General features: G+C 51.0%; 1 protein-coding gene across 4 annotated transcripts in view; it reads right to left on the bottom strand.

Annotated features, from left to right (window-relative positions):
* MICAL2 (microtubule associated monooxygenase, calponin and LIM domain containing 2) overlaps nucleotides 1–7,834 on the bottom strand; it is a 131,772-nt gene extending 123,938 nt beyond the window's left edge. For 3 of the 4 annotated variants that reach the window (XR_005884764.1, XM_040989101.1, XM_040989098.1), the window contains exon 1: nucleotides 7,701–7,834. The gene's annotated coding sequence lies outside the window, so the exon portion shown is untranslated. The remainder of the gene's footprint in view (nucleotides 1–7,700) is intronic. The other variant, XM_040989100.1, reaches the window with a different exon arrangement.
* Nucleotides 7,835–25,287: the final 17,453 nt, after the last annotated feature.

A 25,287-nucleotide genomic window follows, 5' to 3' on the forward strand; every position in this document is an offset into this window, starting at 1 on the left:
CTGTACCACCAAGTCCCATTCTGCTCCCCTGGGTGGAAAGGTAACCAAAAGAGGGGTCGGGGCCAGGCCCTCCATTGATGCTGGCTCTAATCTGTTCTAAGTTGTCACTGTCTTTTTAGAAAAATAAATACTGAGCCCAGCTAAGTAGCCTAGTGGCTAAGTCCTCACCATGCATGTGCCGAAATCCCATATGGGCACCAGGTCATATCCTGGCTACTCAACTTCCTTTCCAGTTGAGGACAGCCTAAAGCCTTGGGATCCTGTACCTGCGTGGGAGACTCAGAAGAAGCTCCAGACTCCTGGCTTCCATCAGCTCAGCTGTGGTTGTTGCGGCCACTTGGGGAGTGAACCAGCAGATAGAAGATCTTTTTCTCTGTTTCTTCTCTCTATACTGACTTTCCAATACAAAATAAATCAGACTTTAAAAAACAAATACTTATCTTTTAAAGGCAGATTTACAGAAGGTAGAGACAAAGAGAATGTTTTAGCCACTGGTTCACTCCCCAAATAGCGAAAACAGGCAGAGCTGAACCATTCCAAAGCCAGAAACAAGGAGGTTCTTTGGAGTCTCCCATGTGAGTACCAGTGCCCCAAGAACCTGAGCCATTCTGCACTGCCTGCCCAGTTCATAGCAGGGAGCTGGATTGAAAGTGGAGCAGCTGGGGTTAGAATTGTCAGCACTGAAGGTAGAGGATCAGTCTGTTGAGCCACCACTGTCTTTTGTGCTCCACACATCCAAGTGCCATCACCCCAGGCATTCTTCATCTCCTTCTACACTCCGTTCTCCTGGCTCCCTGCACAGGCTCAATTCCAAGAACCTGCGTATCTTCAGCAGACACAGCCAGTACCCAGGTATGTGCCCAAAGCCAACCACTGAGAAGCCAGAGAGAAAAGAAGCAGTGTCCATGTCATAACACATGGCTCCCCCGACGGCAAGGCCAGAACGAGCTGTTCACAGACTCCCATTCCTATTTCTGGCGTGTGCTGGGCTTCCGGAGTGTGTATGCAAGGATCCCAGGCATGTAAAGGGCTCTGCAAACCCGCTGCTGCCAGTGGAGCTCAGGGAGCCAGGATCCCTCTCCAACTGCTGGCTGCCAACAGAAAGGGACATGTCCCATGCCCAAGGAAAGAGGGAAATCTGAGACCCCAGTCAGCATTAAACAGCCCTCCCCTCTGTGTTCCCCCAAAAACAAATCTGCTCGAGCCCTGGAAGGGTTGCAGGGCTGTGAGGAATGCAGACAGCACCCCAGAGGTGGGGATTTGGGGTGGAGAAGGAGGCAGGGAAATCACCCTGAGACTCAGGGGAGAGAACCATTAGTCAAAGTAAGAACACGTTAAAAATCCTAACGTGGAGAAACATAGCCCCAGCCACACATACTCCATGCCCTGTTGACTGGCTACTACTGAGCTGGGACAGGTGTGCCAGGAACGAGTCCCAAGGTAGCCACTTTTGAGAGATGACACCACCCCAGGTAGTCCCAGGGAACCCAAAGGGCTCTCTCTCCATGGGGGACACAGTGGGGTAGGGTAGACATTCCTCTGGAGGTGATGGAGTAAGAGCGTGTCTCCCAAGGGGAGCCGTGGCTGCCCATCTACAGGGATGGGTTGCTGTGAACCTCCTGTGCAGCCAGGACCAAATTTCCACCAGCAAACAATGAATACTTTAGAAACAGGATGTGCGGCCAGTGCAGTGGCTCAATATGCTTCTTGTAGCCCCACATTCCATTTGGGCACTAGCTTGTGTCCCAGCTGCTCCACTTCCTTCTTTTTCTTTCTTTTTTTTTTTTTTAAGATTTATTTCTTTTTATTGGAAAGACTTTTCATCCGCTGTTTCACTCCCTTGGTGGCCTCAACAGCTGGAGCTGAGTCTATCCAAAGTCAGAAGCTCCTTCTGGTGCAGGTGCAGGGTTCCAAGGCTTTGGGCCATCCTCAGCTGCTTTCCCAGGATACAAGCAGGGAACTGGATGGAAACTGGATCAGCCAGGACACAAACCAGCACCCAAATGGGATCCTGGCGCAAGGTGAGGATTTAGCCAGTAAGCCATTGCACAGGACCTGTTGCTCCACTTTCAATTTAGCTCCTTGCTTATGGCCTAGGTAAGCTGTAGTGAGAACGACTCAAGTTCTTGGGCTCCTGTGTCCATGTGGATAACATGTTAAGAAGCTCCTGGCTCCTGGCTTTGGATCAGCTCAGAATCAGCTCAGTACTGAACCAGCGGGAGTACAATTTTCCTTTGGCTTTCTCTCTGTAATTCTGCCTCCCCGCCCCCTCCCCCCAAAAAAGGAGGAGCTTTATCATCAGTCCTGGTGTAGCTCTAGAGAAAAACACTGGCTAGGAGGGAGGGAGGGAGGAACCTAGATACCCAGAAGTGAGGGCAGCAGCATGTCTGCCCAGCAGGCATTCTTCCCCAAAGGTCAAGGCAAGCCTGCCCAGAGGGCTCCATCTTACATCTTTCCTTACAACTAGTCCTTGGAGAGCTCCATGCGCCTGAATTAAAATACCCAGATCAAGGGCAGAAGACTAGAGAGATCTCCAGCTGAGCTGGGGAGTGCACATGGCAATTCTCAGACAGGAAAGGAGGCTGAACAGGCAGAGAGGGGAGGCCACGTGGGTCTCCTACCTTCCCACCTTTCTGAGCCGCAGCTCACTTGATTTTCTACCTTACAGGAAGTCTGGGCCTGTTCTTTAAAATAATGTTCCAAGCCAAATACCAGAGTCCCAACAGCGCTGTGGCATTATGTGCACGCGTACTCCACACATACAATATACAATACTCCAAAGTGCTCCAAGCGAGTCCTCTTTGCCAGGAGAAAAAATACAGAGATATTTGGTTTTGTAAAAGCAAAATGTTTTCACTTACAGAATTTTAGAAAAAAAATACTACAAAGGGGGGGGAAACCCACTCTACCACTGTCATCAGGAAAGAAAGATGGCAAATTTTATTGCTATAATTCCTCATGGTGGGAAAGGGTGTTTTTTTTTTAATATAACATTTAAAAATATGCAAAAAAAATCTGTGATTATTTATTTTGAGGGATGTTTGCAAGGAGGAGGGCTTTTGTTTATTGGAAAGTTAGAGAGAGGTCTTCCCTCTGCTGGCTCAGTCCTAAATGTCTGCAACAGCCAGGGCTAGGTCACGTTAAAGCCTCTATCCAAGTCTGCCATGTCCTTGGGACCATCACCTGCTACCTCCCAGGATGCACTGGCAGGAAGCTGCATCAGAAGCAGAATCTTCTGCTTAATCTGCTGCATCATGATGCCTGCCCCAGGGTGGGGCCTCACAGACTGGCCCAAGGGCACTGTCAAGAGAAGCAGGCCCCTTCGCCCCTTCCCTCTCAGGCCTCTGTTCGCTGCCACCAGGTCACCCACAAAGGTGCCAGCGACGATCCCATCACTGCAGAACCAATTCGGACAAGACACACACAGGCCACACATGTTCACTGCCTCTCACAGCCTGCCCTGGCTGCAGGTGAACAGTGATCTGAGAAAGGCTCCATTAATCCCCCTCATGCGGGACAGGTGAGAGAAGGTTCTAGAAGGCACAAGCTTGGCCAGAGAGAGAGGGAAAGGAAGGTGAACATGTTTTATGCCAACCCCTTGGCCTAGTGTCTGAGTCCCAGCATGGTCATCATCCCTATGCAGGATTCAAACCTGGGGCAATACCACCTCCTGAGCGCTATGAACCATCAATGGAGACCAACACTGACCGGGACATGGACGTGATATTCGGATTCCCAGCACAAGCTAGAGCAGGGAGGATGGTTTCTCCTGTGATTCAGGAGGCGTGCAGACTGACATGTGCTGGGTAAACATGGCACGTGAGCCAGTCACCTTACCTGAATGTGTACAGGGGCCATCTCACTAACTTAGGACACGTCTTACTCATTCACTGGAAACACATCTCCTGAGTGGCTTTGACACACTGGATGATGCTCACCCATGACCCAAGTACTTGGCACAGAAGCAGACAATGGTCTCAATGTGCTTGCTATCCTCCTTGGAGACAAGCACTTAAAGCACAGAGTAAACAGGATAAGGAGCTTCTCCAATTAAACGAGGTGTTAAAGGACTGCCAACCAAACAGGGCATGAGGACTAGATCCTGATTCTAACAAACCAGCTGTACAAGGTCTGAAACAATCAAGGATATCTAAATAGGGACAGGTGACACCAAAGACCTGCTGTTAATTTTGCTACATGTGTGACCATGAAAGAAAATGCCCTTTTGAAGATAAATACTTGTGGCTGGTGCCATGACATAACAAGCAAAGCCTCTGCCTACAGCTACAGCATCCCGTATGCACACTGGTTCGAATGTTAGCTGCTTCACTTCCAATCCAGCTCCCTGCTTATACATCTGGGAAAGCAGTGGAGGATGACCCAAGTCTTGGGCCCCTGTTACCCATGGAGGAGATGTATTTTCTGGCCCCTGGCTCTGGCCTGGTTCGAACCAGGCTGTTGCATGCATCAGGGCGAGTGGATAGCAGATGGAAAATCTCTGTCTCTTCTTCTCTGTCACTCTGTCTTCCAAGTAAATAAATAATCTTTAAAATGAAATTCATTGGGAAGGAAGGGTACAGGGAAGGGAAGGCAAGGTGAGAACAAAAGGGAGAGCGGGAGAGCTAGTGAGCAAGCATCCACCAGGCATATTCCTGATGTAGCTGGCCAGTGAGTATTCAGGGCTCGTTAACCTATCCTATTTTGTATTAGAAATGTACAGAATATCAGGCCTGATGCAGTAGCCTCGTGGCTAAAGTCCTCGCCCCGAATGCACCAGAATCCCATATGGGCACCTGTTCTAATCCGGGCGACCCTGCTTCCCACCTGGGAAAGTAACGGAGGATGGCTAAAGTCCTTGGACCCCTGCACTCATGCAGGAGACCTGAAAGAGGCTCCTGGCTTCTAATCAGCTCAGCTCTGGCTATTGCAGCCACTTGGGGAGTGAATCAGTGGGTGGAAGATCTTCCTCTTTGTCTCTTCTCTCTGTATAACTGACTTTCCAATAAAAATAAATAAATCTTTTAATGAAAGAAAAAGAAATGTTCAGAATATGCTTAAGATAGGACTGCAACGCATCACGGCACATACCCTCATGGAGGCTTGCATAAAGGTTAGGAGAAACAAGGAAGGGTTTGTAAGGACTGGAAAATAAATCTGCCAGGTTTAACAAGTGCTTTCAAGGCTGTGGTGTGGCGGGTGGGAAGACGTGTGCACACATAATTACTGCACAAGGAGTAGGAAGCGTAGCAGAGGAGCTGGACAGGCAGAGGTACCACAGCTCAAAGGGCGGCCTTGAGCCTTCCCTCCTGCCCAGGCTGGCTAATTCCTCCCCTGGCACCCCCAGACCTGCCTCCTACAGGCTGAGTCCAAATCTCAGCTGGGTTACTTGCCAGCAGTGTGAGGGGGAGGGGCAGCTAATTTCTGAGTCCCTGTGTCTTTGGGAATAAGCCTATGTACTTCAGATGGCTAACATTAAAGTCTCATGATACAAAGAATGCAAATTTCAGCAATGAGGAACTTTCCTCTGAGGCTTCTAAGATTAGCCATGTGCAGCCTGTCTCCTACTCACGTCGCACCCCACCTTGCTACAGCCACGGCTCCTTACCAACAAGGAGGATCCCACTGGAGCAGGTGGAAGTGTGAGCATGGGTATCTGATACAGGCAGCTAAGGAATCAGGGATGTCTCGGCTGCTCCAGGAACGGGCCTCCCACTGCCTCAGCCACAGTTCTTCAGCTGACTTAGACCAAAGTGTAGCCGACTGATCTCAACCTGAATCACGACTTTTCTTTTGGAAGAGGGATACAGGCAGCAAGCCAGGCCTTGGGTCTGAAACAGGGAGTAGCAGGAATAAAAGTGAAATCACATTTTTATAAAGGTGTGATAAAAACAGCAACAACTGGTATACCCCAACACCTGCCGACTCCAAACACAAGAATCAATCCCAAAGTTGAGGCTATTTTAGCCCACGCAGCCCTCCTACCTGGTCCAGAAGCTGACTCTCAGAAGCGAGGCCAAGATAACAGTGCAAGCCGACTTCACCACCAACACCATCCTTCCAATACCACCCACCACGGCCAAAACCACCTTTAACTGAAAGCCAGTGACCAGGGACTTTCAGCTTCAACAACCTGGGCTCACTTGGGTCAGTTCCAGGGTTCTGCAGGACAAGCTTCCACCAAGTCTGGTGGACAGACTTTTAGCGGTCAGGGGGACCCCAGGCAGTACCCAGGGGGCTCCCCAAGGCTGCACACAGTGCGCCACTTGGCACAGCCATGGACAGCCGGTAAGAACACTGGACTTAGCACTGTTAGAGCCAGTGCTGACTCAGACACTTGGGCACTTACCCCACCTGAGTATCTTTCCTCATCTCTAAAATAGGAGGAGAGGGAGGGGGAGGGAAGGGAACGGGAACCGCCCTTGGAGTTTTTTGAAGAATAACCCTGAGATCGGCTACAAAAAGCGTCACAGCACCTTCCTGCTCTGCAGAGGAACTGAATACATCTTCCCTAAATCATCCCGGTCCCCCAAGAAAGCCCTACTGCAATCCAAGTTTCCAGGGCACCAGACGGGGCTGCCCTGAGGTCCCTGTCCCCTTTAGGGGTCCACTGCCCCTAGGGAAGAGGTGGAGGGTACACCAAAGGAGTCGCACACGGGTGCCTGGGAACTCAGACACGCAAGTATCAGCGGGGGCCAGCTGGCTGCTGGCTCTTTCCCCGCGGGATCTGCCCACAAAAGAGCTGGTCAGTGACTTCATCCTTACCCCAAACCACGGAGTGAGGACGGCAGCCTGCAGCGAGCTAGCAAGCCGACAGCAAGCGGGCTCGCCCAGCCTGAGCGCCTTCGTGGTGGGAACTCAGGCCTCAGACTTCACAAGGTGCAAAGAGGCGCGCGCTGACTCTGGTTTCCACTAGACCCTTCCCCGTGCAGCAAAGACCATTCCTGGCTGCGCCCCTTGAGACTGGCCGGGGACAAGGTTAAGCTCCAGTAGGCTGGAAGTCTGATCAATTCGAGGGGGAGGCTGCAGCAGGCAGGACCCCATTTGTCCCCCGGGCGAAGGCGGGCAGGCAGGAGAGTAGGCGACCGCAAAGAGCGTTCCTGGGCCCAGGGCTAGCATGGGCTGCTGGTGGGGGCACCCGGGACACAGCGCGGCCACCGCCACCGCCCCAGCCCGCACCCAGCCAGGCCACTGACATTGGCCCTACTTAACTTCCTGTTATTACGGAGGGAGAGGAACAGGGGAAGAAAATAAAAGGGGAGGAAGGGGAGGGTGGGGACGCCCGCTGAAGGGCCAGGGGGAGAACACACGAGCCCCAGTCGCACCCAGCAAAGTTTGGGGAGGGTCTTCCGTGTGGTGACAGGCTGCACTGCTGTCGCGCCGTTTGAGGTTCTCCCGGTTCACGATTGCAGGGTTTGTGTGTCGGAGAGTGTAGAGAAAGGTCGGGCGGGCTCCTGGCGGGAGGTTTTTACTGCGTTCGGATGGGTTCGGAGCGCAGCAGGGCTGCCCCGGGCTCTCCCGCAAGGCCACCTGCTGTCTGCGCGCCCCAACGCGGAGAGGTTTGAAGATGCTTCGGCCGCACCTGACCCTGCCCGGCGCCAGGCAGGGAGCGGAGTCCAGTCGGAGCTGCCACGGTCCCCGCTCGCCTGCCTTTCCCGGAGCCCACGCCGCGCCCCGCCGCGCCCCGCCCTGCACAGCCTTACCTAAGGCCGCGCGGGCCGGGGGCCTCGGGTCGGCGCCTGTCTCCGCCACGGGCCGCCGGCGCAGCTGTCCGGACCCGCGGCCGCCGGCGGAGCTGGGAGCGAGCGAGGCGGCCACGCGCAGGCTGAGCCAGCCGGACGCCTGCAGCTGTGCGCGGCGCGGCGGACCGGCCTGGGAAACACCCCCCACCCGAGGCAGGGCCAATCGGGGCGCTTCCCCGCCCCCGGCCCGAGGCACGCAGCCAATAGCAGCGCGACGCGGAGCCCGCCCCCGCCTCCGCCCCGCCCCGCCCCCTGGGGCCGGCTGTCACCGCGGCTGCCGCTGGCGCACGTGGGCCGAAGCCCGGCCCCGAGAGCGCAGGGAGCCGCCGGGCGCTCCCACCAGGCCAGCGCGGGCCGGAGGGCAGCGACACGGCCGCTAGCAGCAGGGCGTGGTGGCGCTGCTAGGTGAGCAGCCCAGCGTTGGTTTCTCGGGTGCCCAGGGAGAGAGGCACCTCCGCTCCTGCGTGGCCCTCGGTGGCTGAAAAGCAAGACGCAGCTTCTGCTTTTTGGACATGCAGTGCACGCCCAGCTGTGCCTGCGTGACCTGGGGAACTCCCTCCTGGCTTTGGTCCTTAGCCTTCCTGGGCTTCAGCAGTCCACCCTACCACCTAGCAGGCTTGAACGTGCCTTGCTTAGGATGATGCTGATGGCAAGAGCGGCAGTGGGCACAGACAACATATGTCAGCTTGGTCAAGCCACCTCATCCTCCCATCTTTCCACTCTCCAAGGCCTGCCTTCTTCTCTGCCCACCTTCACTGATGGCCATATACCTCTTCTTACCCCTAGTCCCAGAAGCAACCATTCGTGGAAAACACCGTGTGTAGGTCTGCGGTAGAGTGAGGGCTGTGCAGGTCTTGTAGAACATGATGTGCCCATCCAGGAGCAATGACGATGAGCTGGCATCTCCATGGGCAGCAGTCCTGTCTGACTCACCCCCAGGGCCGCCCAGGGCTCATCTTGGGGCTTGGCTGCATGCAAGCATCAATAAGCATTCTTGGAACTGAGCTGACCCACGGGGAGGAAAACAGGCAGGCTGGGGCAGCAAGAAGCAGTATCATAGCTCTGGGCTGCTGGAATGTCTGCCAGACCACCCTCTGGAGACGCCACGTTCCCCTGCCAGGTAGGTGCAGCTGCAACAGTCTGCTTACTCTTCTCCTTGCCCTGTGATCTGACTCCCAGGTATTGTTCAGCCTGGCAGCTGCCTTAGGGTCCACAGGAGTCAGTTATCTTCCTGCAGTTAAAGCTTGCAGCAAAGGCTGTCCTTGAAGAGTTTGCACAACTCAGTCAACACTGAGTCTCCACTTGAGAGCCCTTTTACACACTACCTCATTGAAGTCTGGCTCTGTGGGCATGCATTTTGCAAATGGTAATTTATTTTTTTTATCTATTTGAAAGACAGAGTGACACAGAGAAAGAGATCTTCCAGTCACTGGTTCCCTCCTTGAATGCCCACAGCTGCAGGAGCTAGATCAGGGTAGAGCCAGGAGCCTCGAACTCCTCACCATCCAGGTCTGCCCAACAAGTGGCAGGGACTCAAATACCTGAGCCACCACTGCTGCGTTCCGGAATGTGTGGTAGTGGGAAGCTGGGTTGGAAACTAAGTAGCTGGGACTCTAGTCAGGCACTCTGAAATGGGGTAGGGGCAGCTTAACCCACTGCACCTCAACATCCACCCCTATCTGTGGCTGTGGAGACAGGTCAATCAGGCAGAGTGACTTGTCAAGGTCCTATGCCTAGTAAGTGTTGGGCTGGATTTCCTCCCAGATCTGTCTGATCTAGAAACTGCATGCCTAACCCCTAGGCTGGGGGCTGTTACAGCCCTGTCCATGTCTGTAGGGGTACTGGACAGGTCCTAACCATCCTCAGAAAAGCTGACCCACTCAGTCCTTCTGAGCACTCTGAAGGGCTCAGGCCGGGGCACTGTAGGGAGAAGATTCTGGCCTCTGTGTGTGCAGTATCATAGGAAACTCAAATGAGCTTAAGGAAAGTGTGTTGCCTCTGCTTGAGCTCACTGGACCCAAAGCCTGATGCTACTAGCCTGGGCCTAAGACACAGTGTTGGGGATGGAGATGGATACACAAACCCTCCTGTGAGCTAGAGATGGGTCCACCAAGGATGTAACTTACAATGTAGCAGGTGCACAAGCAGAAGAACACAATGACATTATCACTCCTTTTTGTTTCTAATGTGTTCCATTGTCTTATCTAAAACACAGGGTTCTCCTTCCAGATTAAAACAAACTTAACACCATTTCAGGAACACAGTGGCCAACCAAGTTGAACAGATATTGCCTTGCTCAGCACAGACATTCTCACGACTCAAAAATGAGATTTCACCAAGGAGTACCCAGGATGTCTGCCTTCTCTCCCCGAGCCTATGCATTTTAGCTTGGGAGAGGGGAGGGGCTGTGTTAAGAAAGACAGGAAGGTTCAGGACTAAGCCTTTCCCGGGATGTAGGACAAGCTGGGAGCAGATGGGGACTAACCTCCCGGAGGGAGACAATAGTCAGGGACTGTTACCACCACACAGCAGTCCCCTGTGACAGCTGCTACAGTTTGGATATGAGTTTGGGTGTTCCCTGGGGGCTAATGGATAAAAGGCTTAGCCTTCAGAGTCTTCTATTAACAGCGCTAAGAGAGTGGAAACTGGATCCAGTGTTGGTGTTAGTGGAAAGTGGTCTTTGGGAACTGATTAGGTTGTTAGGGCAGAGCCCCCCCAAGCCTAAATCCTGGTAGCTCTGTAGCAGACAGACAGACACTCACAGATGATGTTCTGTCCCACCTAGGGGCACTGCCTGGTCTCGGGCTGTGAACCACCAAAGCCGTGGGCCAAAACATATCTCTTTCCTTCATAAGCAGCTCGTCTCAGATACTGTGTTGTCATAGTGGAAAGGTGACTGATACGTGAGCTCCATGGGGGCTGGAAAGAAATGATTCTGGCTGTCATATTCAAAGATGTCGTCTCTGCCTGTCACCCATGACAACTCTTGTGAGTTTGTATAACTCAGCTCTCCACAGATAAGCTCATGCCATGTTAGGATAGATCTCGGAGGAGATATCCAAGGAAATTTGAAAGAGGAATCAATACAGACCTGGAAACCAGAGGATGTTCATCAGGATCCTAGAGTGGGTAGAGTCAGGCCCACCCAGGCCATAGAGACTCAACTACTCTATGCTCCCCATTCCATACGCAGTGACAACCCCTTCCCTAGCCCACTTGCTAGCAGGCTAGATGGGAGGTTGTCTGGGCGATGCAGATGGCCACTTAGCATCTGAGGGAGGGAGAGAAGCAAGGCCCAGATTCATCCCTAAAAATATCACCACCTCACACTGAAGCGCCAGGCCTCCATGGCACCACCCATGCCTCCCTTGGAAAGAGCTCCAGCTGGCAGCCGGTGGCATCATCCGGAGGCAGCCCACGAGGATTGTGGGCATGGTAGGTCTGTCTGCTTTTTATTTCCAGCCTAGCAAGCTGCTTAGAAAAAGATCAGCATTGCACTAAGCAGATTTCTGATGCAGAGATTTCCTGGGTGTGTCTCGTGGTGTCCACCCCTCTTGGTATCCATTTATTGCATTCGTGTGAGACAGTGAGTACAGTTCCCACTACCTCCTTCATCACTGGACTTCGGTCTTAGAAGCAGAAGGCTGTTGTTGTCTATTTAGACCCAGTAATGAGAAAGAAAAGGCTCACCTTTGGAGAAGATTCTTCCTTGTTTTGATTTTAAAGATTTATTTTTTATTTTTATTGGAAAGCCAGATTTACAGAGGAGACACAGAGACATATTCCACATGCTGGTACATTTACCAAATGGCCACATTGTCCAGAGATGAGTCGATCCAAAGCCAGAAGCCTCTTCCAGATCTCCCATGTGAGTGCAGGGTCCCAAAGCTTTGGGCCATCCTCTCTTGCCTTCCCAGGTCATACACGGGGAGCTAGATGGGAAGTGGAGCATCTGGGACACGAACCAGAGCCCACATGGAATGCTGGTGTTTACAGGCCTGGGATTAGGCTATTGAGCCATCAAACCATCCCTGCAGAGGACTTTCTAAGCCAGAAAGTAGCAACATTTGTATCTCCTTCAGAGAGACCCAGGACCCTGTGAGAGGCAGTATCACTGGAGCCTTGTTCTAGCCCTTATCACTTAAAAGGCCTCCAAATGCGCCCTTTGTTCATGGCTAAGATACAATGAAACCTTTAAGGTTGCTAGGAATTCATCATGTTTACCATAATTGAGTGGATTTTCCTAAAGCAGCTTGGGGGACCAAATGGCCCCTGTCTGAGACCTGCTAGTGTCAATGATGCGCTCAGAAGCACCATAACCATTTGCAGACTGTGCGTGTTACTGGTGAAGGAGACAGATCTGGAGTTGGAGAGTCGAGAGCTGTGGCTATAGGTAGGTATCCCAAGCAGAACAGGCAGTGAGAGAGGAGGGAGGAAGGCACATAGCATGGAAGCAGCCCCATCCTTGCCTCCTTTAGACTTGGGAGCTGGGGGGTACTTAAGTATGTTTTTCCAAAGTCAACTATGAAATCCAAGGGCAAAACTTCTCATCCCTTGAAGCACAAGAGACAGAACAGTGCTCCATTTGGTGGGCTGGACCATACCTGCAGCCCATGGAGGCTCCTCCTGCTCATGCAGCACTGAAATCCATCTCAGAACATGTGCTGTCACTGAATGGTGCTAGGGAGGTGGCTTTCCCTTTGCACGCCCAAGCCCTCCAAAGAGCAGTAGGCTAGGAGCTGGAACCGCAGTGCTCTTCCTTGTTCAAGTCAGACGGTTGAGAAACGCACTCAAGTCCATGCGTCCATCCATCAGCTTTCTTTCCCACAAAGAGGTACAGTGCAGTTGTTCCAAGAAGGGACAGACACAGTTACTAAGTAGCACAAACTTAAAAATGCCTGCATTTGAATCCCAGTTCTGATGCTTATCAGCTGTGTGACCTCTCTGTGTAGCAAGTGCTTTCCCTGTATATGGGAGCAGGATGCAGAGATGGAATAGTTTTAGGAACATAGTAAGGATGTGTAAGGATTTTGTGAGTCCACAATTCCTGGGGCTAATAACAAAGGTATAGAGAACCAGAGTCTTGTTTAAGAGGCATTGATTGTGTAAGGAACTCCAGGCCAGGGGCCCAGCTAATTCCCAACATCAAACGCCTATATGTGTGTGTCTAGCACTCTTGGTTCTATCTTGAGGTGGGGGCCATTTTCACTGGGTGGCTCTTTATTGAGTGATCACTATGTCCTCCTGGCTGTTCTGGGAGGAGGGGACACAGCAGTGAGTAAAAGAAGAAAACAACCCAAGACAAGCTGGAGAGGTGGGCAAAGACTGTACAGTGGGTGGCAGTAGCCAATTTGTAGTATAAAGAAGTTCATTAGGTGGCTCCTCTATTCTCCCTTATTTGGCAATGTCCTCTGCCCTCCTGACTACAGGACTGGCTCATCTCTACCTCTACCCCACCCCAGGCCAGGCCAAGCGTACAGCAAGATGGTGTGCTGCCTGGTAGACATACATATGGTGTAAGTGGAGTTCTTGGGGACTAGTGTATAGCTGTGGGGTATGCAAAGTCACCCTCTTTCCACGGAAGTCAGGCCACCATGTGTTCCAGATGCTACAGCACATGCCCGCCTGTGATAGGTGAGATACAGATTCTTATAACTGAAAAACCCAGAGGTGACAGCTCAGCCATCTTCCTTTGCAGGGGTCTGAAGTGCCACCCTCTGGTTTGGCTTTGTCTTCAGGCTGGTCCTCCTCACCACCACAGGGCCAGCAGCTCTCATTGCCACGAGTCTCCCCATCCCAAAGAGACCATTTCTGATGCAGCATTCTAAGCAGAAGTCCTGAGATCCACTCTGTGTGGATTGGGTCACATGCGTACCTGATCCTATGCTACAGTTAGAGGAAGGGGATGGGCTAGTGTTCCTAGCAGCCAGGGCCCTTTCCCAGAGCTGGGTGGGCTCAGTTTCCCCTGACACATGGGCTGCTTGGGTGGCAGGTGAACATTTGAAACAAAGTCAGGTAAAGGTAGGAAGAGAGGAGAAGGTGTCCCAGACACCCGAAATACAGAGTCAGCAGCTGCTGCAGGCTTCCACATTCCCTGGGTGCTTTCTAACATCCACTCTAGGAGTCTGGGGGACTTCTGCAGGCTCAGCACTCAATTCCACCATGCCTGGGGTGCAACCAAGCATGGGAGTCTTACCATCACTAGGAGCAAACTTCAATCAAGAATGGACAAAGAATAGGGGCAGGTGTCCCCAGTCCCTCCCTCTTTGGAAGAAATGTATGGATGATGTATTCTATGTCTCTATCTCTGTCCCAGAGTTCTTGTCAGGACTGGGGTCCAGGTTTCCAGAAGAGTAGCCTGCTCACCCTCTTTCTGCCTGCTACTTCCCAGACCCTTCCCTGGCACTTCCTGGAATTACTCTACAAGAAACTGCTTGCATCCAATTTCTGGCCTGTTTTGGGGAGCACACACCTCAAGTAGGACAGGAGGATCAGTTTATCTAATCCCAGTGCACTCATCCCTTTGAGAGGAGCCACAATGTACTCACTGATGTCACATCAGTGCACCCAGCCCATAAGAGCTAGCAGTAAATGCCTGTGGACAGAATACAAGAGGAAAAAAAAACCTCCAAAACAAACAGGCACCAGTGTTGTGGCACATCTGTTTAAACTGCAGCCTGTGGTGCCAGTATCCCATAGGGGTGCAGGTTGTGTGCCTGGATGCTCCACTTCTGATACAGCTCCCTGCTAACAAGCCTGGGAAGGCAGCAGAAGATGGTCCAAGTCCTTGGAACCCTGCATTCATGTGGGAGATCCAGGTAAAACTCTTGGCTCCTGGCTTCAGCCTGACCCAGTCCCAGCAGCTATTTGGAGAGTAAACCAAAGAACAGAGGATCTCTCTCTCCCTTTCTCTGCTTCTCCCCCTCTCTCTCTGTAACTTTGCCTTTCAAGTAAATAAATGTATCTTTCAAAACAAAACAAGCATAAAACCCACTCAGCAGAATGCTTGGACCTCCCAGCCAGTGTTTCCCCAGCGGGCCTGGACCCCGGCCACGACCTGGGCTGCGTGAATCTTCAGAAGAATGTATGCTTTCACCCCTCAGGAAGTTAGGTCATCCTGACCTTTGCCCCCTATATCTGCTTCCCACCCACACACCTCCACTACATTTTTCTCTAAGCTCCCTGCATTTGACTGGAAATGAATACATTATATTTAAGATTAAATCCCTGCCCAGTGGCCTCTGTCTTAAAATCTTCCTCCCAAGTACTTCACAGAGGACAAGAGATGGCCCTTGTAACTTTGACCCCCGGGTTTAGCAGGGGCACACCTCTGCCATGCCAAGTGGGTACTCCTGCAAAAACACCCCAAGGATTCTGAGTCCCAAGGAAGAAACGCCATTGGCGCTGCTCAGGCTGAGGGTGGTGGAAAAGGTTCTGGCTCCAATACCCAAATTCACTACTTCTTGACTCTGTGACTTTGCTACAAGCCAGAGGGGCTGTAGGCCCCTCCCCTGCAGGAGTGGAGCATAGGGCAGGTAAGAGGACACACCACAGGGCCCACACTGGTCCTGTGAAACTATTCCCTACTTTCCTTCCTCCTTGCAAGCCTGGTGGCTTTAGATTGCAGTAAGTTATTGAGCTGGAAGTGTTGCCTGGAGTTCTCTTTCCCACATGGGTCCTGCCTTAAGACTGGCCACACGGGACATGTGCAGGAACTAGGAAGCAGCCATCCCCAGGGGGAGGTGGGAGCAGGGCCCCAGCACTGTGGCATGGTGTGCTGTGAATCTGGCCCCCTACACTCATTGCAAGGCTCAGCTTCAGCTGAACCCAGTGACAGGTGCATGTACGTTTACACTTAGTGGCAAGTTGAAGCTGCTCCCAAGGATGGGACCCTGAATAGTGGTGAGAAACACATGAATTCCACCTCCTGCTGGTGGGCTCTAGTCTTCCTGAGGTCCACTCATCCCTTGATTTGGCCTCATCGTGCCCAGGTTTTGTTCTTTGCCTGCCAAACCCTGCGAATCCAGAGTGACTTGAAACCCAGCAGTAGAATTCAAGGCCACAGTTTCTCTCCGCTGTGTTTCTGGCCCCCAGCCTGTGGCAGCCCTAACTCCTATAACAACCCTGATTTTTACCCTGTGTTGATGATACTCTTTCCCAATCAAACCCTAGCTGACACTGTAGGTAAATACCAACTCCCACCTTCCCCAGGGCTTGCAGGGGGCCCACGTGCTGCCTTCTTAATCTTTACAACATTCTCTATCCTGGAAGGCAAGAATGCTAACTCCATTTTACACAGGTGAAAGCCTACACCAAGGGGGGATAGGTAGCATTTTCTATAACTGCAAAAGTACAAAACTACATGTAAGCCTTTGGCTGTCTGTCCCCTGAGCCTAAGTGCTTGTCACCTAGGCTCTTTTAGTCACTTCAAAACTAATCACAAGCAAGTATCTCATGAATTACACAAGGACTGAGGAGGGGGCATTTGGCGCCTACATCAGAGTACCTAGGTTTGATACCTGCCTCTGGTTCCTGCCTCCTTCAGTTACTGTTCATGCAGACCCTGGGTGGTAGCAGAAGGTGACTTGAACAGTAGGGGTGCTACCACCTATGTGGGAAACCTGGATTGTGTTCCAGCTCCCAGCTCCAGTCCCAATTAAGTCCCAGCCATTGCAGGAGTGAATCTGTAGATGGGAGCATTTTTTTTTCTCTCTGTAAATAAATAGAAATTTAATAAATCATATAAAAGGGCTGGAAAGTGATGTTTACTGACTAGGAACAGAAAAGACTCAGACACAGTCTCAGTTGCTTAAAAAGCCAAAGAAAAGATCAAAATGTGAGAGAGTGTCATCTCCATAAGATCAGAAGCAGTGACAGAAGGCAATCCATTACAGGCCAGCAGATTGTCAGGCAAGGTGCCCATCAGGGATGCTTGGGTCAGGTGGCAAGTGCCAGAAGTCTGATCCTGCTGAGTGCGGACAAGTCTAAGAAAGGAACTTGGCTTCCTTCAGGGCAGACTGTAACCCCTCCTGCATAGCCTGGGAAAAAATCAAAGGAGTTTAAGTGAGCCTCAGGATCCCAGAACACAGCATGGGCCACAGTGGCCTTCTCAGAATGCCCTGGGGAGACCAGACTTTGCTTCCGGAGGATGAGGGAAAGCTGCTAGAACAAAGCTGTGGCTGCTCTGGGCAGTCAGTGTGTGTGATTTAGTTCACCCTGCCCAAAAGCAGAACAGGACCTGGGAGAGGCAGAGGGAGATTGCCACCAGGGTTCCAGCTTCAGCTTAGAGTCCCCTCCCCAAGGGTCCTCCCCTTCCTTCCCACCCCACAGTCTGTACCCTAGGCTCCTGCCTGGAGAAGCCTTCCTGTGTCTGGGTTCCTGTTCCATCCCCACACTGGGAAGAGGCCTGCCACCTGCCCCATGAAGTCACATATCCTTCTGCACCCACAGAAACGCCTTCAGAGAGGAGGCCTTCCTCTAAAACCTGCTTCTTCCTCAAATTAAACCTGAACCTGTTTAATCCTTCTTTCAGTTCAAAGCTGTGTCAGATCACAAAGAGAGTTTCCAGTGCAGATTGGAGTCACCTTGTGGCCTCTGTGGCTGGAGGAGGCCAGGGAGGGCATGGCCAAGCTGGGCCCTGATGTTAGCTCAGCTTTGGGTGGGATCTCAGATCTGACTCTATGGCTTTGTTTGCATTCATCTGTCTGACCTTCAGTGTTCCCTCTTTGGTGAAATGGGAACAGTGAAACAGCCAGAAAGTTGTCATGAAGTGATTGTGAAGATTAGATCCAATGAGCCACAGAAAACTCACCAAGAATGGCTGTGGAAGGGAGGTGTGAAACCAAGACACAAAAACATGCCTGTTTTACCCATCACAGAGTTCAAAACTCCAGGACGGTTGGAAAATCCACGGTGTCAGACAACCATGGCTGCTATCTTGCTCCAGAACATGATATCATCCCAAAAGGAAGTGTTACACCCATCAAGCCACTGTTCCCATTCCCCCTTCCTCCCAGCCCTGGCAATGATTGATCTGCTTTCTGTCCCTATGGAAAATCACTCTTTTCATCTCAGGCCAATTTCTCCCATTCAATGCACCAACTCAAAAGAGGAAATAATTAAAGCAAAAATAATAACAATTGGTACAAAATCAATGTGTGAAAATTATTGGGGAGGCAGGCGTTTAGCACACTGCTGAGACACTGCCTGAAATGCTTATATCCCAACTTGGATCCATTCTACTTTCCAGCTTCCTGCTAATGCACACCTTGGAAGCAGCTGATGGCTCAAGTCAGTGCCGGGTCCCTGTCATCCACATGAGGGACCTGGGTTGAGTTCCAAGCTCCTGGCTTTGGCTCCTGCCCTGACCCAGACATGCTTGTAGTGGGCATTTGGGGAATGAACTAATGGATGTACTAACTGTCTTTCAAATAAATCAAAATAAATAACTTCAAAATATTATTCAACACAGCTACCTGGGCCACTGCCCTATTACTGTTAGGAAGTTGAAAATCAGCCTAGTGTATGAGAGGGGCCTAAAGAAGTTAATATCTATGGAAAGGAATTCAGTAGTTTCTAGCAGCCTTGCTATAAAGTCCTGCCCAGACCCCAGTAATTTTACAGGGGGTCCCAGCTTTCCTTCCCAGCAGACTCCCCAGGAGAGTCCTCTCTGCTGGTGTCAAGTAGTCTAGCCAGTCTGATAAAACCTTGGGAGGAATGTCAGCTATTTCACAGCCAGCTAGCCTTCTGTCTAGGAGGTGAGGGTAGGGGCATAAGAAGACCTGGTCCCCATTCCCTTATAAGCCCTGGTCTGAATGGTCTGAATAGACTGCTCAGCCTTTCCTAAGATGCCTGCCTGGTCTGTCAGCTGTATTTGAGCTCTCAGTTCCCTCAGCTCTTTGTTGAGCTGCCCACCCAGCCTGTCAGGTGCATTCTCACCGTTGAACTCTGTAACCTGCCTTACCCCAGCCTGGATAATTGAGCACTCCCTCTCAGCTTCCACCAACACAAGTGCCCTTCATTAAACCTTACAACCTCACTACTTTGCTCACCCTTGCTCTCTGCCTGTTGCCTGAATTCTTTGTGTACAAACCAGAACCTCTGTTCCATCCATCTCTACTACCATTACCATCACCATCAAACTCCTCCGAGAGTAAAGTGCATGCATTTTCTCTGTGTGCTCCAGTCTTGCTAACCCTGAGCCCTATACCCTGCCTTTTGTTAGAGTGACAGAGCCCTCCTAACTGGAAGGCCACTGCTCTACTTTTGGCTTTTACCTGCCTTGCTTTTTTTTTGTTTCCAGCAGAATGCTACCAGAAGCGCCACCTTCTAGAAACTGCTGGTCAACCCCCTTCCTGCATCTCCTGTGGGATGATCGCCTCCATCACCCTTCCTTCAGTCCTCTCCCAGCTTCCACATTCATACACACACATCTCCATTGGACATCATTTCCTTTCTGTTCCCAGAGTAAAAGCTGCTATGGTTTGGGTTTCCCCAAGTCCATTTCTTGGGAAACTGATTCTTAATGGAACAGTGTTTTAAGATGTATGCTTGTGAGGGTTCTGCATTTGTGAGTGGATTAATGTAGCAGTCATGAAAATGGGTTTGCCATCACCAGAGTGGATTTGTTAGAGAAATGAGTTTGATCCTTCCTCCTGCCTTCTGGAATTCCCAGCCTCCAGTTCTGCAAGAGATAGACCTCCTTTATCAACTTCCCAACACTCAAGGCAACCTCTCCATGTCAACATGAATTGTTCAAAAGCCCATTGGATATCTATATTTGTAATCTCACTAACAGTATCTCCATCCACCCAACTTTTCAGACTCAGATGTTTGGCAATCTGTGGTTCCTCTCTGGCTCTGAATCTGCTTTTCCAACAAATCCAATCCAGTATAGTTCAGAAACATCTCTGGGATCTTATCTCTTGCCCATCCTTGTCATCCTCCTCTCCTCCTGGACTTCCAGGTGAAGCCACTCCCATTCCTGGTTCCAGAGGTGGGACATGTGGCCTAGATGAAGTCAGTTAGCAATCTCTCCATCACCCCAGCCCCAGGCCCATATCAGAACCAATGCAATACAAGCTTGGGCTACGAAGCAAACAGACCATGTCTGTGCACTGAATTTGAAGAAAGAAGGAGCAGAGACCAGAATTACTACCTTTTGTAACCAGAGGGAGCCTGAAAGTAGAGCCATTACTGCGGAAAGATGGTAACATCTTTTGAGGTCTATATCAAACCTGAGCTAAAGTATCCTCCACCTCTTTTTTATGCTTAAGACAGTCTGAGTTGGTTTTGTATTGGTGGAAAACCAAACTCCCTACTCCTTACCCGCTGAGTCAGTGTTTTCCAAATTTTGTTGAACTCTAGAATCATCCAGGGAACTTTTAAAAGTCCCATTACCAATTAAATCATAACATCTGGGGATGGAAGCCAGGCCTGGGTGGTTTTGAAAGATCTCAGGTGTTTCCAATGCAGAGTGACATTGGGAACCTGCAGAACAAGCTGCCCCCTCTCAGCCTCTCCAGCTCCTGCCCACCCAGGCTCTAGTGCTCTCTGCATGCCACCTCGCCGACCTCCCCTCTAGGACTCTGAGCAAGTCAACAGCAGTGTCACAGTTCTCTCTTCTCTGTCCTGCAAGAAGCAGGCCCTCGGAAAGTGTGAAATAATGAATGAATGAATGAGAAGTCCAATCCCTTCTTGCCTATGGTTTTCCCCTAAGCCACCTTAGGGGAAACAAGGTAGAAGAGAAGGAGACACAAAAAGATACAAAAGGATTACACCTTTGCACAAATCCTGATTCCATGTGAGCCCAGAAAAATATTCAACTTCTTAGCACTTCTCTTTCCTCATCTATAGAATATTAACAGCATCAGAGTCTGTATCACAGTGATGCAGCTGGGATTTCATAAATGAATCCTTGCAAGGCTTGGAACATTGCTTGGTACATAGCAAGCACCCCATAAATGTCAGCTTCTATCTTGGTGCATTCATTCGTACCCAGATGAATATATCAAGCTGAGACTCTCTGGGCTGCCTAACAGAGGGGCAGGAAGTGAGTTGGTGGAGACGGTGAGTACAGATGATTCCACGCCAGCTCTCATGGGATTGGAAGGGCACCCAGAACGTGGGCAGCAGCGGAACAGGATGGTTTCTGGTGTTTTCATTTTCAGCTGCAAACCTGGAGTGTGTTTTAGATGCTAAAGAATAGAGCCAAGGAGAGGGAGAAGCTGGAGTGTGGGAGCAGACAGAGGCAGCAGCTGACAGAGCTGGACCCTGTACGAGACAACCAGGTGAGGGGGCGTGGGTCTCCCTGCAGCCAAGAGGAATCACAAGAAGGATGGGTGATGGGATGGTCATACCTCCAAGCACTTTGGGGCATGTTTTCTTCCCTGGGGAATTAATTTCCAAGCATTTTGTTCAGGTGGTTGGCAGTGTAATACACTGGGATGAAAAATCATGTCCTACTGTTGGGTGGTCCACAAAACACCCAGCTATGGCCACAGTGCCAACAGCTCACAATCAGGTACCTCCAGGGGACCACCTGAATAATGCCTGTTTCTTGGACTGGACCCAGATGAAGGACTTATTCCTTTGTATTATCCATCACCCAGAATTTGGTATCTTTTAAAGGAAATCTTTCTGTCCAAGGTACCAATAACCATATGCCTTGTAGTGGAACTTAAGCAGCGGGAGTTTTGTTATTCAAAGCCTCTAAGCTTCCACAGGAGTCTGAGGAAAGGCTGGAGGGCCCTGAGCTGTTTTAGAGAGAGTTAGCAAGCTTCCAGCCAAGGATATCCCTAGAGTCAGCACTCCCCCTCTCTCTGCTGCTTTCTTATCTGCAAAAGAAGGCGGTGGGCCCTGCCTACTTCCTGCTTTGCTGCCATCAACACGTGTTGCTTGAGCAGCTACCATATGCGCTAGAGCTTCTGTAGGTACTCTAGGGAGATAAATAAAACCAGATTCAACAAGACCAGATGAAGCCATTGTCCCTTGCAGGGGACTTTTAATTTGACTGGGCTGTGGGAAACTACAGATTGGCTCTAGCCCCACCCCACACAGATACCCAAATCTCCAGCCAGCCCAGTATGGGAAATGATGCAGTATTTGTATATAACCTGTGCACACTCTTCCCACGATTTAAAACATCTCTAGATGACTTAAAAGATCTCATTCGATGTAAATGCTACATCAACATTTATCACCCTGAATTATTTAGGGAATGATGACAAGAAATAAAAACCTGTGCATATTTGATAAAATGCAATCTTATGTTTTTGAATTTTCCATGCACAGTTGGTTGAAAGTGGAAGCCCAAGGCTAATAGTGTGTCCCAGATTTTTGCTGCAGCTGAAGTTTTTAACACTCCCTATTAAGACCCACTCAGGGACTTCATAGTTCATCTCCCAGCCTTTAATCATTTTTCCCAGCCTCCACTTCAGCCAGTAGGACCCCTTTGAAAGCCACTTATTCTGGGCTCGGCAGCATTGGCCTAGCAGCTAAAGTCCTCACCTTGAACAAACTGGGATCCTATATGGGCACCTGTTCTAGTCCTGGCAGCTCCACTTCCTATTCAGCTCCCTGCTTGTGGCCTGGGAAAGCAGTCAAGGATGGCCCAATGCTTTGGGACCCTGCACCCATGTGGGAGACCTCGAAGAGACTCCCTCCTGGCTCCTCCTGGCTCTTCAGATCGGCACAGAACTGGCCGTTGTGGTCACTTGGGGAGTGAATCATTGGCCAGAAGATCTTCCTCTCTGTCTTTCCTCCTATCTGCATATCTGACTCTGTAATTTAAAAATCTTAAAAAAAAAAAAAAAAAGAAAGCCACATATATTCTGCAGGCTGCCCTCCCACCCACAGAAAGACAGGCCCCTCCATGCTGGTTGCCTTGCTCATGCTCAACTCTACTCAGCCTCTGTGTTGTACAATCTTCTATTCATTCCTCAAAACCCACACTTTCCCTGTACATACACACCCTTGTGTGACGCCAGCCCCAGCATTTTCAGACAAACTCAATGTTAGCAGTTATCACATTGTGCTCACTCACTTGCCCCCTGGACTGTCCTCATTCTTACATCTCTGCCCCACACCTTCACAAACTAGAGACCAGGAACTTGGAACTTTCTTTTCCTGAATATTCCACCATAAGGAAACAGCAGCAACTATTGCTATACCTAGCACCCAGCTTGAAGTGCTCAGTTATTTTGCCAGATTTAGTTAATGGATACTGTTTACCCCAAAGGGATTGTCCTCTCTACTCTTCACCCTACTGCCTGCTTTCAAGGCTTCTACCAAGGCCCTTTTTCTAAGCGATGTGTTGTACTCTCTCATATGCTTTTAAACATACTGACTCCATATCAACTCACGCTCCGTGTGCAAATGACAATGTGGTTTCTGGTCCTTGCTCTCTAGGTGCACTTGGCCTTGTTTTCCAGCTCTGTCCTATGCCACCGTGTTTGGGCCTGTTCCCATGCAGATTCTTTAGCCTGAGTGCTAGTATCATGGCTGGCAGGCTGTCTCTTCTCACTCTCCAAAGCTGGCTTACCTATCTTTTGGCCTCTTCTCCCTTATGGCGACTTGAGAATGAGCTGGTAAAGATTTATGGGATTCCTGATGAAGTGAGTCTGGCATTGCATGCACACATTCGTTTGAAATACTTTCTTCTTTATGGTCCTGCATCATTTCCCATGAGACAGATAAAACTGCCCAGTGATTCAAGTCAGCTTTCCCATGGGATATGATCATTAACCACACAGCATCCTCCCCAAAGGGATCCCAGGGCAGCCCAAAGAGCATGTTGGGCATGTGGTGAGGCCAGCCAGCAGGACCTGAATGCAGGTGGTCCACCCTGATCCTCCTCCCACCTGCACCAGGTACTGCTGTTCTCCCCATTGTCTTCTTCCTCCAATACCCTGCTCCCAGCTTCTTTCCCAACCTGGCCACACAGCCCAAGCCAACTGTGCTGCCCAACCTAAAACCCCACGTGCGCCAGGCCCCAACACCATGACTCCTAGAATCTTTGCAGGCCCACCCCATGCTATGGACAGAAATGTAGGTGCATTGTCCCTCCCCCCCCACAGTGGCTGCCACCCTGTGACTGCCTTCCACCTTAGAGAATGCTCCCCCCACCCCACCTCTAGCCCCACAGGAAGATTGTGGGCATGCTCATTAGCCGACTTGACAGAATTAAGACATGAGTTTTCATCCAAGCTCCCAGCCATGCTGTGTCTTTAAATGTGTGGGCACCCTTAAAACCCCAGTCCCTGAATGCTTGGCAAGGGAAGCGACTTTATCTCCATTCAACGCCTATGGAAGCACATGGTTGCCAGATCTGGTGACTGATTCCAACAGAGCTTGTATAAGCCTCTCCACCTGGCTCTTCCCTTCTGTGCCTCCAATACCCAGCACACAGTAGGCGCTTCCCACACCCTGCAACGACTTGGAGTCCACTGATGCTTTCGGTGTGGTGTACACTACCAGGGCTGCCAACTCCACTTTGCACGTGAAAGGAAGCTAAGAGGGCTCACCCAATGAGGCTCCTAGGCTAACACCTCTTGACCCTGGAACTTGAGTCTGGCGCCATGTGCCCAATGCTGCCTGTTAGGGAAGGGAGGAGAATGAGGAGGGAGGAAAGCAAGTGTGGCTGAGTTGGACAACAGAAGGAGGTTGAGAGAGTGAGCTAGCAAGAAGAGAGGCTGGCAGTGGTGCAGAAGACTCTGGTCTTCCTTTGTTTTCCAGGGCTTCCTCCTCAGAGCCTGACAGTACCCACTCCAGAATGAACTTGTTTGTCCCTCAGGCAAGAGAGAGGAGGAAGTAAGGAGCAGGGGCAAGAGGGTGAGTGGGAGGAAGAGGGGGAGAGGAGGGACAAGAGGAGGAAGGCATACCTGAGGACACTCGCTGAAGGCAGGTGGACTCTAGGAAGCCCAGTGAGTCTGGGAAGTGGGAATTCCAAGATCAAACCATCATAACAGTTCTGCCCTTTGTTGTGATGGGGACAGGAAAGCCACAGCAACCGCATGAACGCTGGAGCCTGGGAGGTCAGCTGAGGACCAGGATGGGAGCACAGGTGACCTGGACAGTGAAACTAAGCTACACAGAACAAATATAGAGCCCTTCCCAGGTTGCACACCCTCCCTCTCTTTGGGATGGAACTGTCACTTCCTGCATTTGCATGTTCCCTTGGAGGCCCCAGGCGATGCTGGCTGCAGCTCCCCTGGTTTGCCTAAAGATACAGGACAGTGTTCCAAGGTCAATCCCACACCTCAGGGGACAGGGGGGCAGGGGAGCAAACATGCCAGGTGCAGCCATGGGCTGGGGTAGAGCTGAGACTCCTGGGAGCCCAGACACCCCATCAAGCCACCCATTCTGCAAGGTGCTTTGCTGTGGCCTTACCTTGGCCCCCAGGGAGCCAGTAGCGACTTCTGACTCCACTTTCCCTTCCCTCCCTCCATCCTGTGCCCAGCTCTCCAGGGTTCCTAGCTCTCCTGGCAGGACCATCCCTCCACCCACAGTCTCTGGGACCTGAGCTTCATTAAAAACCTGTTCACTTTGT

The sequence above is a fragment of the Ochotona curzoniae genome, unplaced genomic scaffold (assembly GCF_017591425.1).
Source record: "Ochotona curzoniae isolate NIBS_2020 unplaced genomic scaffold, NIBS_Ocur_1.0 contig_517, whole genome shotgun sequence".
NCBI classification, from domain to species: Eukaryota; Metazoa; Chordata; class Mammalia; order Lagomorpha; family Ochotonidae; genus Ochotona; species Ochotona curzoniae.